General features: G+C 37.7%; 1 pseudogene; it reads right to left on the bottom strand.

Moving 5' to 3' along the window:
* The window catches only part of LOC130916356 (alpha-aminoadipic semialdehyde synthase, mitochondrial-like), a 32,437-nt pseudogene extending 20,562 nt beyond the window's left edge, over nt 1-11,875 (bottom strand).
* Between the last annotated feature and the right edge of the window lie 349 nt (nt 11,876-12,224).

Below are 12,224 nucleotides of genomic sequence, written 5' to 3'. Positions count from 1 at the left end.
CTGCCTCCCAATCGCACTCCTTGTGCACTGACCTTGCCCTTTCCTACCCTAGTCATTTCTGTCCCCCTTCTTTCTGCCCAATTGAGTAGCTCATGTAACACAGCCTCCCTTTGCAGAATGAATTGTAACGTTACTCATAGTAAGCCAGCATGTATTATGTTTCTATATCCGTACGTTCCATTAATGCTCTTTCACCAGTACTGGGTAAATGTTAAGTAATTGAACATTAGGTAGCTACATGCTGTAAATGTTCAAATTATAGCTGCAACTAATGATTGTAGTAATGGATTAATATGCTGATATATTTTTCTCTATGGTGCAGTCACCTGATGACAAGGTCATGGTCTTGTATGAGGGACACGAGGTGTGCTTCCTGGCTGCTGATGTCCAGCATGACGGGGTTCGTGTTCGGGTATTTGGTCGACAGATACTTTGCCGTCTTTATGCTCACAGATGCTAAAAAATAAAACAATTGAAAATAGACACAACTTTTTAGTGTGTTAAAATTTTACTGTTTTCATTGTGGTTCCTTGTTCATTCCTCTGCTGTAGCAAATTTTTAAGCAAAATCCAAAATGCCAACAGCACTAAGCTCCGCTGGAAGACAAGACAATTCAAAGCAAGAAGAAAAGGAAGAGAATGTCTCCAAATAAGAAATATTTGTTGATCCCACACAGCACTAAATATCATCAGGGGCAATTAATAGCAACGTAACTCGTATAGCTATTGGCATCTGGTAACACAAAGCTATCTGCACACTGTATATATTGCAACTAAATTCATTTTCCAATATTTTTCCCTGATTTGGGCATATGATTGGGCAAAATGGGTGCGTGCCCTGGTTGTTGTGTGTTATCTATGTAGTTTATCATTTGATTGCAATCAGTTTTTGAGGCGAGTTCTCTCTGCAAACGTTTTTATGCAAGGATCTAACCTCTTCAACCTTCCTCCACGTCCACTAATATCGGGAGCGTCAGGCAAGCTCATCTTCAGTTGCCAACTTCTTGGTTGCAAATTGAGCCGCACCAAGCATTCAATAATGCCGTATTTAAATCTATACTGTACATGTGCATTTGCTCTGGTTTAGGCCAATACTTTTGTCGCATGTTCAGTTCCCGCACCTCCGCAACACCAAGCCGCCAGCCAAGTCTTCACCATCTAGCCGGCCTCTTTGCCTGGTTCTCAATCAACTTTTTTTTCTTGTGTGTGTGTGTGTGTATGTGTGTGTGTGTGTGTGTGTGTGTGTGTGCGTGCGTGTGTGTGTGTGTGTGTCATCTCCTGACGTCTGGAATGCAATGATGACCTCCAGCCTTGACGCATCGTGTTACTGTGTCAGCGTCAAGTGAGTGAATGCTTTACTTATGTGGAAATAAGAAACATATTAGTATTTTGGAACCAGACAATCCTAGCAAAAGCTTGATTCCTGACTGAAATATGCTCCTCCGCACCATGGGACCACCAATGGCCAGTTCATACAGAGTTAAAATTTAAATATTGAATATTAAAATTGGATCATATCAGCTACATACTAATAAGAATTACGAGACAAGGACAAACTAAAATGGCTTGAAAAATGACATTCTCACTGTATGTTGCATTGTCATGCAAATTTGATAAAATGGCATCAAAGGTTATGAAAATTTATTTGAGAAAAAAACAAACACTTTAGTGCCTCAATAAATACTTTAAATCGCGGAAATGCGGGTTCAACACTCACCCACAGTCAGTTGCGTCTTGTCGCACCGGGTCAGGTACTCTACGATAGGGCTGGAGACATATCCGGTACCGAGCACCAGAACTCGCTTCATGCTGCCTTTCTTCAGGATCTGAGACTTCTCCGTGGTGCAGGTCAAATGAAACGAAGCCCTTCAGAAGGAAGCAATGCAGCGAAGAACAGAAATGTGGATTACATGTAAATAAGGCATAAATCTGATGGCTCCCTTTTAATTCAAAATTACATATTGAGTCATTCGTGTTTGAGTTTAAACTACAGTGGGATCTCATGATTCATTGAGGATATGGACTAGATCTCAATAGGGTATGTTGTCCCAGGCCTCAGGACCATAGGGTCCCTGAATGACCCTTACTTTATTTTACTTTACATTCATATATTCCTTTTTTTTATTTAAATAATTGTCTGATTAAATATTTTGTTCTACTCGATGTATTCTTAAAAACTTGAACATATTAAATATTTCAAACATATATTTTTTCCTTTTTTTGTACAACGCCTCCCCTCCACCCCCTCTGTCTTTGCAGAGAATGGTTTGACCCTGCTCTGGCGCACTCAAGTCTACACTACGTACACTCAAAAAAAAAATCCACTGGCTCTACTTAAAAAAATTGTTGTAACAATTTGCATTTAATTTTTTAAGTAAATTCAACTAAGCAATGATTAAGTACTTCCCTTATAAATTTTATAACTGGACTAACTCAATTAGTGGAGTTGAACCATCATTATTTATTGTCCTCCACAAGCTTTATTGTGTAGAACCAACTCAATTTTTAAGTCCAAGTTTTAGCATTAATAAGAAATAAAACTACTTCATTTAGGTTGCTATAACTCCTACATTTTAATTTCTCAACTCAAAAGTTGATGCAAAATGGTACTTAAATTTATTGAGTAAGAGTAACTCATTCATTTTCCATGCTGCTTTTTCCTCACGAGGGTCGCTGAGGTGATGGAGCCTATCTCAGCTAACTATGGGCAGTAGGCAGGGGACACCCTGAACTGGTTGCCAGCCAATCGCAGGGCACAAGGAGACATACAACCATTCAGGCACACACTCACGCCTACGGACAATTTAGAGTGCTCAATCAGCCTACCATGCATGTTTTTGGGATGTGGGAGGAAACCGGAGTTCCCGGGGGGAAGGCCGAAGCCTGGGATTGAACCCTTGATCTCAGAACTGTGAGGCAGACATGCTAACCACTCAGCCACCGTGCCACCTAAGAGTAACTTGTTTTTCTAAAATTGGACATGGCAACTCCAGTTTTATTTGGAAAAAAATATATATTTCAAAACTCAAAAGAATGGACAAAATAAAAGTGCAGAGCAAAACCAATATAAACATCCTAAACATTGTCAACAGTTCACTTCAGGTGCAGGTATAAACGAAAAGTGTACTTCCAGTACTTTGATACACAGATATGGCACAACAACACACAGTGCAAAACAAGTGTACAACAAAATGTTTGCAAATGTACAAACAATATAGGGTGATTGAATAGTAACTCCTGTTTTAAGATAATTTATTTAAATGTTGTAAACATTTTTGTAATTTTTTGAGTATGCTGCTTGATGTATGGTAATGAAATCTGTTTTCATTTTCTTTGAAACTGCAAATATTGTAAGGCAGAAAATGGCCAATTCTTTTCCCGTGGTAATATGCACATGTGATGGGAATTTAGGAAGTTGCACCAACTTAATAATGGAATAGAAATTAAATTTCACTCACTTAATCTTTCCCTTTGTTACGTGAAAGCAGAAAAGCTTATTCAAAAACAATATACTTTTAAGTTAATACGTCTTTCTTAATATTTAATTTTGATTAACTCCATAAAAGAAGTTACCAACTTAATAAAACAATGAATAGTAAAAAAAAAAGTCATTTTTATGTTGAAAAAGCTCATGTTTTCAAGTCATACCAACTAGCCTCATGAATCATTTTTTAGAGTGTATCTGCCCTGAAGCGGGAAACTAAAATCTGTCATTGTTATAAATGTAAGTATGGCAAGTCGTCATCAATCGGGTGCGCAGAAAAGAAAACGAAAAAGAGTTGAAGATCATAGAGGTGAATGAGAAAAAATGATGCGTTTTTAAAAGGGGGACAAGAAGCCAGAGAATTAGGGCTAGAGTTGGCTGTGGACGGTGATGTCGGTAAGTGAAAAACAGCCGCGAACACTGAACGTTTACCAATTCGAGTCTGTCATCTGCCGCTTGTAGCCGATTGAACCACTGTATGACAAGACATGCTGCTTGTGTTGAGCCGGGGAGAGAGAAGGTGAGGGGAGATCATGGACCTATATTAGTCTGTGGGGAGCAGGTGCACGCCAAAGGCTAAACGCTGCAGGGTGAACAGACTCGGCTCTCCATTGAGCGTGAGCTTGCTCAAAAACTGTATTTCACTGATGTTATTAATGACTTTGCTGTCAAAAAATCTAGGCGCATCACTGTTTGAGGGCTTGATAACCCCAGGGATGTGGAGGGGGCAGGCAGAGGATGTTTACTTATAGTGTTTTGTTGCTTAGCGAGCAGCAATAGCACTCTTAGTTGTATTGTATTGTAGCCTACGTGGGACAATAGATGGAAATTGTTTGTTTATATTGTGTCACATCACATTAATGTTTGATACATTAAACTGTCCATCTCAAATTAAATAATTATAAAATTTACACTGTAATTGCTTGCAAAGTGTTACAAGTACTGCGTATGTTGTCGTGACAAGCCGGTGGCAGGGGTGGGGCTGGGGGGGCCCTATAATGGTCTCTTGTCACTGCAAGTCTGTTGACAGCCCTGCACACTGCATACATTCTCAAGACAGGAATTGACATTTTATCACATTTCCCTCTTGTTTTAACGATCTCAAAGTTCAAATCAGAACGTATTTCGGGGTAGTGAATTTGCCGTTCCCTGCTTCGGTCAACATGGCCGTGCTTGGTCGTTGGTTGACATGAGAACAGAGTACAGTACATCAAACACATTCACCAATAAACAATCAGTCATTACAGTCACATTCAGTTTTGTACTCTTCTTCATTGTCTTTTTATCCTTTTGTTCCTTCTTTCCTCCAGCAGAATAGATAGCGGTGTGGCGTATTGCTGCCTTTCACAGGCGAGAATTAGCATTACCTCCCCTCACCACTAGGCAATGCTCCACAAATAAAATCAGGGAAATGCCATATAGCAAGGAACTACATATTATTTTACCATTTTGATACATCTTCATTTGCTACCACAATTGAGAAACTACATTATTCATTCATTCATTTTCCATGCTGCTTTTTCCTCATCATATTTGATATTAAAACCTAGTTTCAAATGGTTCATAATTGATACCATCATGTATTTGTGCATTTAATTTCAAATCAGTTACAGTCTTAAAGTAATAACTTTAATTGACTAGACTTGACAATTGATACATTACTATGAATAATTAACTTATTCCGTGTAAAATTGGTTAATTACTAATGAAACGCCTACTCCACTTATATAAGCAATATAACGATATAGCAATTGATTAATAACAATAATAATAAAACACTGTATAGTCTAGACTGCGAAAGTTAGCCAGCCACACCCCCCCCTCCCCCTTCCTTGGACAAAACAAAGTGGGCGCTCGTGCCTTTTGGATGATTACTATTCATAACAATAGGAGCAGCATGTTAGAGGGGAGATGTCCACCCCGCTGACCTTTGGTGTTAATATCCCACCACCAGAAGCCCCCGCGGAGTCATCAGCGCCCCTTCATTTGCCCGCAGCACTAATAGGATGCAACAAGCAGCAGCAGGTCCGAACACACACTCAACTGCAGTGTCCTTTTCTTAATTAAATTTCAAGTAAGGAGAAATTAGACAGTTTTCCCCCTCTCACATATTTGAAAGAATTAAGATTAAAGATTAACATTTGCTGGCTTGTCTGGAGAAGAAAAAAAATACTAGCTAAATTAAGACGTCTTGAAATGCACTGGATTAAATATGAGCAAGAAGATAGAAATAATTATCATCATCTTGTGCTGAGAAAGTATTTAGATTACACACAAAAGAGACATTTCCTCAATTAGGACAAACTAAAAAAAAAAAAAAAAAAAAAAAAACATGATTGTGATGCATTTGTGTGCCATTTCCAAATTCCAATTACCGCATTACAGATGATTTTGTCAGACTCGTAAATGATCTTAAAAGTGAAGGCACAAAGAAAATTCTGTTAATTCAAAGGTATAGGTCTTCAATATGAACAGTATTTTCTATACAATGAATTTCACTTTTTTCATATTTTGACTTTGGGCCTGTAACATACTCACGTAGGACTTATTTAGAAATCTTAACTTATTATTTTCTCTCTACTTGGGAGCTATTGTGTCAAATTCATTGTGCTTCTGCTTATCGACTATAAATGCACTTCAATTTCGATCTTACTGTCGCTGTCGATGCTTCTCGATGTACTCGAACTTTGGCGTCAAGGCTCCGTTGGATGTGATAACCGCCTGAATTTCACAACAAAAGAAATCCTTAAAATGTTTTGAAATCACGGATACTGCTACAAGAATCACTTAACAACAACGACTATAAGCATGGACTGTTATCAGTGAACAAGATTACAAGGATTACAAACAAGTACTAAGTAATTAAGAAAAGTAAAAATACACATTTTCCATTTATAGTTGTACTGAGTTCATTTTGTCTGCACTTACAGATTAGTTGATTTTTTTCCTATTATCCAAGACAATTTTTTTTTTAGCTTGTTTTAATTACTTGACGACTCTGATGAAGGCGGAACAAAAAAAAATTGTCTGGGATTTAAGGAAAGAAAGTGAACTACACATTTTCCAGCAATGTTCTTTAAAAATGTCACTATTTTTATCAAACTAATTTAATAGTAGCAGTAAATATGAAGAAAGGTAGACTAGTACAATCAAAAGTTAAACACATTTACATTATTATTTCATTATTACTACAAAAATACTAAATAAAACAAGAATTAGTGTGCTATATAGCAATGATACCCAAGCACCTGGTTGGGGACCAGTACCGTTCCGTGGCGCATTTGCTGCCGGGCCACATTGTATTAAATTGATTTAGACATAAAAAATAAATGATATGTTTTTAAATGTAAATGAGGGCGAAACCGATTAACAGGCCTTTCAGCCTATTGACTATAGGCTATAGTTATTACCAATATTTTGTTTTACCATATTACTTTTTAGTACAAGACATACAAAATGGCATTCAAATAAACAACAACAGGTAATTTTTGTACATTTAGACATTGTAACGTTAAACTCTAAATGACAAAGTATTGAAAATGGTCGTTTTTAGTCTGTAATTCATTTTATTTTTATTTTTATTGCTGTAAATGTGTAAGGGTGTATTTTATTCATTGCTTATCCTTTAACTTAATCAGTCGATTGATTGGGTACCTAGAATTTTTGTCAAATCTTCCCAGATTCAGAAAAAGCACAAAACAAAATCCAATCTGGCCTAATATAAAGAAGCTGCTTGCTAGTAGAGTGAGTGAATAATGTTTAAAAAAGAAATGAATACAAATGTCCCCACCAAAAAATAAAACCTTAGTCCTGAACCTGAAGCTTTTTCAGCCTCTCACCCCTCACTAAAAATGTATAATTTAAAATTGAATTTAAAATTGTCTTCTTTTTATCAAGCACATTTAAAGAACAGTATTAGTTGACTTACGTCTCAGACTTGTGGACTGAAGTCTTCTTGATCAACAGGTCTAGTGGCATCTGAAGGCAGCTGAGGGAGAACACATATTTAAAGCTTTTCAAACCTAAAATGACAAAACCTGTTCTGTTCTGCATATCTGCTTCTTCAACATAGTGTATTGGCCCTGGCAACAGTAACGCAGCCAACAGTCATTTTAATATTCATTTAACTTTTTGATTACTTTTCCAAAAAACTCTTGACTTATATAATTATTGAAATATATCTGTTTATTCATTCATCATCATCACTGCTAACCAGGTCACAGGGCGCTAGAGCCTCTCCCAACTGATTGTGGGCAATGGGTGACTTGTCTGGCACCTGCTGCTGCGGTTCCGCGTTGTGTGTCGCCGACAGAGTAGGGAGTAGACGATAGAGGATGTTAATTGATGGACATGCAACAGTTTTCATGGGGAAAAAAAGGTGGAGCTGAGAGAGAGAGAGGAAGAAAATGAGAAAGACATTAAAAGATGATGCGGCCAAATGCAGACAAAGTAGAAGTTTATTCAGACCCCTAGCCACGGTGCTCTTGAAAGCAAAAATGCGTCAGCAAGTAAGTTATCAAAATAATAACAACAACAAACAAACAAAACTGGTTTCTTTTCAGTATGAGATCTAGTATGTCCTACTGCCATGCATGGGCGTCACCAGACATATTTCACTGGGACTTGATCTGCAGTGCCTTGGTATAAATTTCACCGCTTTAAAAAAATTAAAATAAAAAATACTTTGGAGTTTTAAATCTACATACCTTAACCGACAGAATGCGCCTATTTTATATGGTCATATTCAATTCAATTCAATTCCTTTGACTCTATTCACTCCATATAGACAATCTCCACATGGCTCCTTAATAAATGATAATTTATGCAAGTTACTTTGGCTGTGATGAGCATACTTTCGCGAAACACCTTAGGGAGACATGCTGCGTTCATGTGTATCGGGAGATCTGAGTTCCCAAGTCGGAAAATGAGGGGTGGCCTGGTTAAATGTCTGACCCCTGGCCTGAAAAAATCTTCCAGTGGAAAGTCTTCCCCGTCTGCATGGCTCACTCATATGTAAGCGCTGACAATACACAGTCTTCATTTCGTATACAGCCAATTTTTAAATATTTTACAAATTCAGGTAAACTTTTTACAGGAATGCGTCCATTTTGAGAGTGTTTGTCATCCCATCTCCAGACAAAAATTTTTTCTTACCATCTTCCAGATGTATGGAAAGAGGCAGTCACCAAAGTACTCAGTGGCCTCGATTGGCAACTGAGCGGGAAGGTCGTCTATGGAGCACATCAGGATGCCGTGGCCTTCCACGCTAGGAAACACAAACACAACAGTTTTCATTCCTTTTCTTATTCAGGGTAGGTAGATAAGTAACAGAAAAAAAAAAACAAGCAAATGCGTTTTGTCTTAAAAGGTTTTAACAATGTTAAAAAAGAAAAAAAGATTATATTGCTGTAAACACTCAAAACGTTTGTTGAGTGGTGCCTTGCGATACATGTTCACTTCATTAGTTGACCACACTAATCACTCCAAACACTAATATCATCTTTCCCCATTGAAACTAATTGAATTTTTATTCATATATTCAAGCCCCCCCCCCCCCCCCCCAAAAAAAAAAACCTCCACAAATGTTTGTTATGAGTGGTTTTGAGATAAAGAGGAATGGCAATATAAAATATTATAGTTAACAAAAAAAAAATCTATGTATAATTTTCAAAAGAAATATTTTCTGTCAAAAAGTTCATATTACACAGCTGAAATGCTGTGGTGGTATGTTTACCTGTCATGGTCGATGTGCTGCTCTGCGTCATACATGCAGAATAATTTGTCGATGGTGGTGCACTCGTTCATGAACTGGATGGAACCGCATGTGTCTGGTGAAATGTCGCAGATGGCTAACAGCCTGCCACCAAATGAGTAACGTGCTTGACAAAATGGCAGGAGAATGTAAGATATGTACTATGGCCTAACCGGTTAATTAGTAATTTAGTAAGCCATTTTCGGCCATTTTAAAATTGGCAAAACTGGCCCAATTTTGGGGATCTATTGATATATTACACCACATCACAAAGCTTTAATGACATTAAAACAACCTAAAAAAAATTGGGGAAAAATTGCCGATTTCAATGTATATTTGAGAGTGAAAATGAAACACCTTAAAATTAATGCTCTGCTTGTAATTAATCACTTTACTGCTCTCAACATTAAACAAAAAGTTATACTCATTACATATGCTTAAAATTTATCGACTGTTAAATAAGATACCGGAAGTATTTTTAAAAAATATCTTTACTGGTCGGGCCTTAATATTTCATAAAATGCGTATCAAAAGACATAAGCAGATTGTCCTCAAAAATTTTTTTATCATTTCTTACACCTAAACAGCACTGTAATCTGCAAAGCAAATTTTTCCTATGTGTCATCAAATGAAAGCAATCAAATCAAATCCAATTTATGTCACGTGTTATGTGCTTTTGTTACTTGTGAAGCAGTTCCGGCAACCCTCGCTGGTGACGCTGTTGCTCTTGGAAGGTCTGAGCAGCCGTTGGTCGTCCAGGCGGCGTAGGAGTCTCGGGGTCTGAAGGTCCCAGTAGATACCGTTCATCAGGCAGTTGGTGTAAGGCGCCACTTAAAGAAACGGGCATTCAAAAGGTTTTGCCATTTCAATGAGATCACGGTTGTGGACGTATGGACATGGTGCCTTAATATCAATAATAGAGACAAGGCAAGAGTTATAGGAGCAGGAGTGTGTGTGAGTGGACATGGCACTGTATGCGTGAATATAATGGTGTTACAAAAGCGTATACACACCCTCTTACAACTTGTACTTAGAGTTAACCAATCACGTTGAAAAAATGTACTTGTTTCTAGCATTGGTTTACCATCCTATATTATAACACGAAGTAGATAGACACTTGTGCAATAAGATTAGTCGTTTATGTCTGCTTGTGTACAGTATGTGTGTGTGCATTGGTGTGTACTGACGCTGGTTCTGAAGTGTGATGTGTAGAGTTCCGGGTGGTTCTCGTACTCCATGGTCGTAAATACCGTCACTCTTCCTCATCAGGTGATGGTGACGACTGAGCACGGTGGCGTATACTTTGGTCATATCTAACAACAACAGCATTTAGCTGTGAGACACATGCTACTACAAGATTTTGGTCATCGTTGACAAAAAAAAAAAGACTTAGCTGTTAGCCACATGTTAAGAAATGCTTAACACCAAATGCATATCATCAAGTTGACACTGTAATTTCTGTACCATCGAAGCCATATTTGACAATCCCAACCACATTGCTTAGCACCAGCTAACTTCGAGCTAGAATCAAGAATTTGTGCTGGTTGATTTGTAATATCATTAAGACAAAGTGAATACTGTATACTAATGAACACTTTGAACCTGATTTGCATACTGGACAATATTTGCTATGGGCTAATATGTGTTTTCATATTTGAATAAATAAGTCACACCTTTACTAAATAGGTGCAAACACATATCATATTAACTGATGAACATGCTAACAGAAATAACTTATTGAAAATGCTTCTAAATGCTGGTACATATATATAGTATATAGTATATGCATTTAGCATCATGCTGTCATTCAAAAAGTGACACTTTATTGAGAATGCACGTCTACCATAAAGAGGGTTTGGTGCCCAAGTGCCAGGAAACAAAGACCCAAACCATGTAAAATGTTGCTCATGCCTGAAGAAAAAAAAATCACTAAATATTTCCACATTAACACTAAGTCACCAATGTTTGTATGTTTAGGATTCTAATCATTTGAATGGGTCAGTCCTGCAGAGCATCCAATCAGATTGCCGTAATGCCATTCCCAATACCGCTCAAAACCACAAAGAGGGCATATAAAAATGAAGTAGGTTGTTTTGCTTTTTTTTTTTTTTTTTTTTTTTTTTTTTTTACCTGCAACACCAGCCCACTGGCCGAACGCCTCGATATGATAAACATTAGCGTCCACAATCTTCTCGTCAATCAGGCGAACTTCCTGAAAACACGAATAAGAAAAATTGTCATCACCAACATAACTGCAGGAACATTGTACAGGGAAGAAAATAAGTATTTGAAAACCCTGCTATTTTTCCAAGTTCTTCCACTTAGAAATCATGGAGGAGTCTGAAATTTTCATTTTATGTGCATGTCCACTGTCAGAGAGATAATCTAAAAAGAAAAATCCAGAAATCACAATGCATTATTTTTTAACAATTTATTTGTGTGCTTCAAGTATTTCAACATGTGTCTACAAGCTACAATTCTGACCCTCAAAAACCTGTTAGTCAGCATATCAAAAGTTTACCTCCATTCCACATATTATCCTTAATCAAATGAACTTGTTTGAGGTTGATAGCTGCATATGGAACATGACCAAGACCAAAGAGCTACAAGGCTGGAAGTGGCTACAGAGCAATTACCAAGCAGCTTGGTGAAAAAAAGTCCACTGTTGGAGCAATCATTAGAAAATGGAAGAAGCTAAACACTATGTTCAATCTCAATCTGAGTGGAGCCACATGTAAGGTACCACTTCGTAGGGTCTCAATGATCCTAAGAAAGGTGAGGAATCAGCCCAGAACTACACGACAGGAGTTGGTCAATGAACCTGAAAAGAGCTGGGACCACAGTTTCCAAGGTTACTGTTGGTAATACACTAAGACGTCATGGTTTCAAATCATGCATGGCACGGAAGGTTCCCCTGCTTCAACCAGCACATGTCAAGGCCCGTCTTAAGTTTGGCTATGACAATTCAGATGATGCAGAGGTGTCATGG

Source organism: Corythoichthys intestinalis, chromosome 5 (assembly GCF_030265065.1).
Source record: "Corythoichthys intestinalis isolate RoL2023-P3 chromosome 5, ASM3026506v1, whole genome shotgun sequence".
In the NCBI taxonomy this organism is placed as follows: Eukaryota; Metazoa; Chordata; class Actinopteri; order Syngnathiformes; family Syngnathidae; genus Corythoichthys; species Corythoichthys intestinalis.
This window is presented reverse-complemented; position numbering and strand designations above follow the sequence as displayed.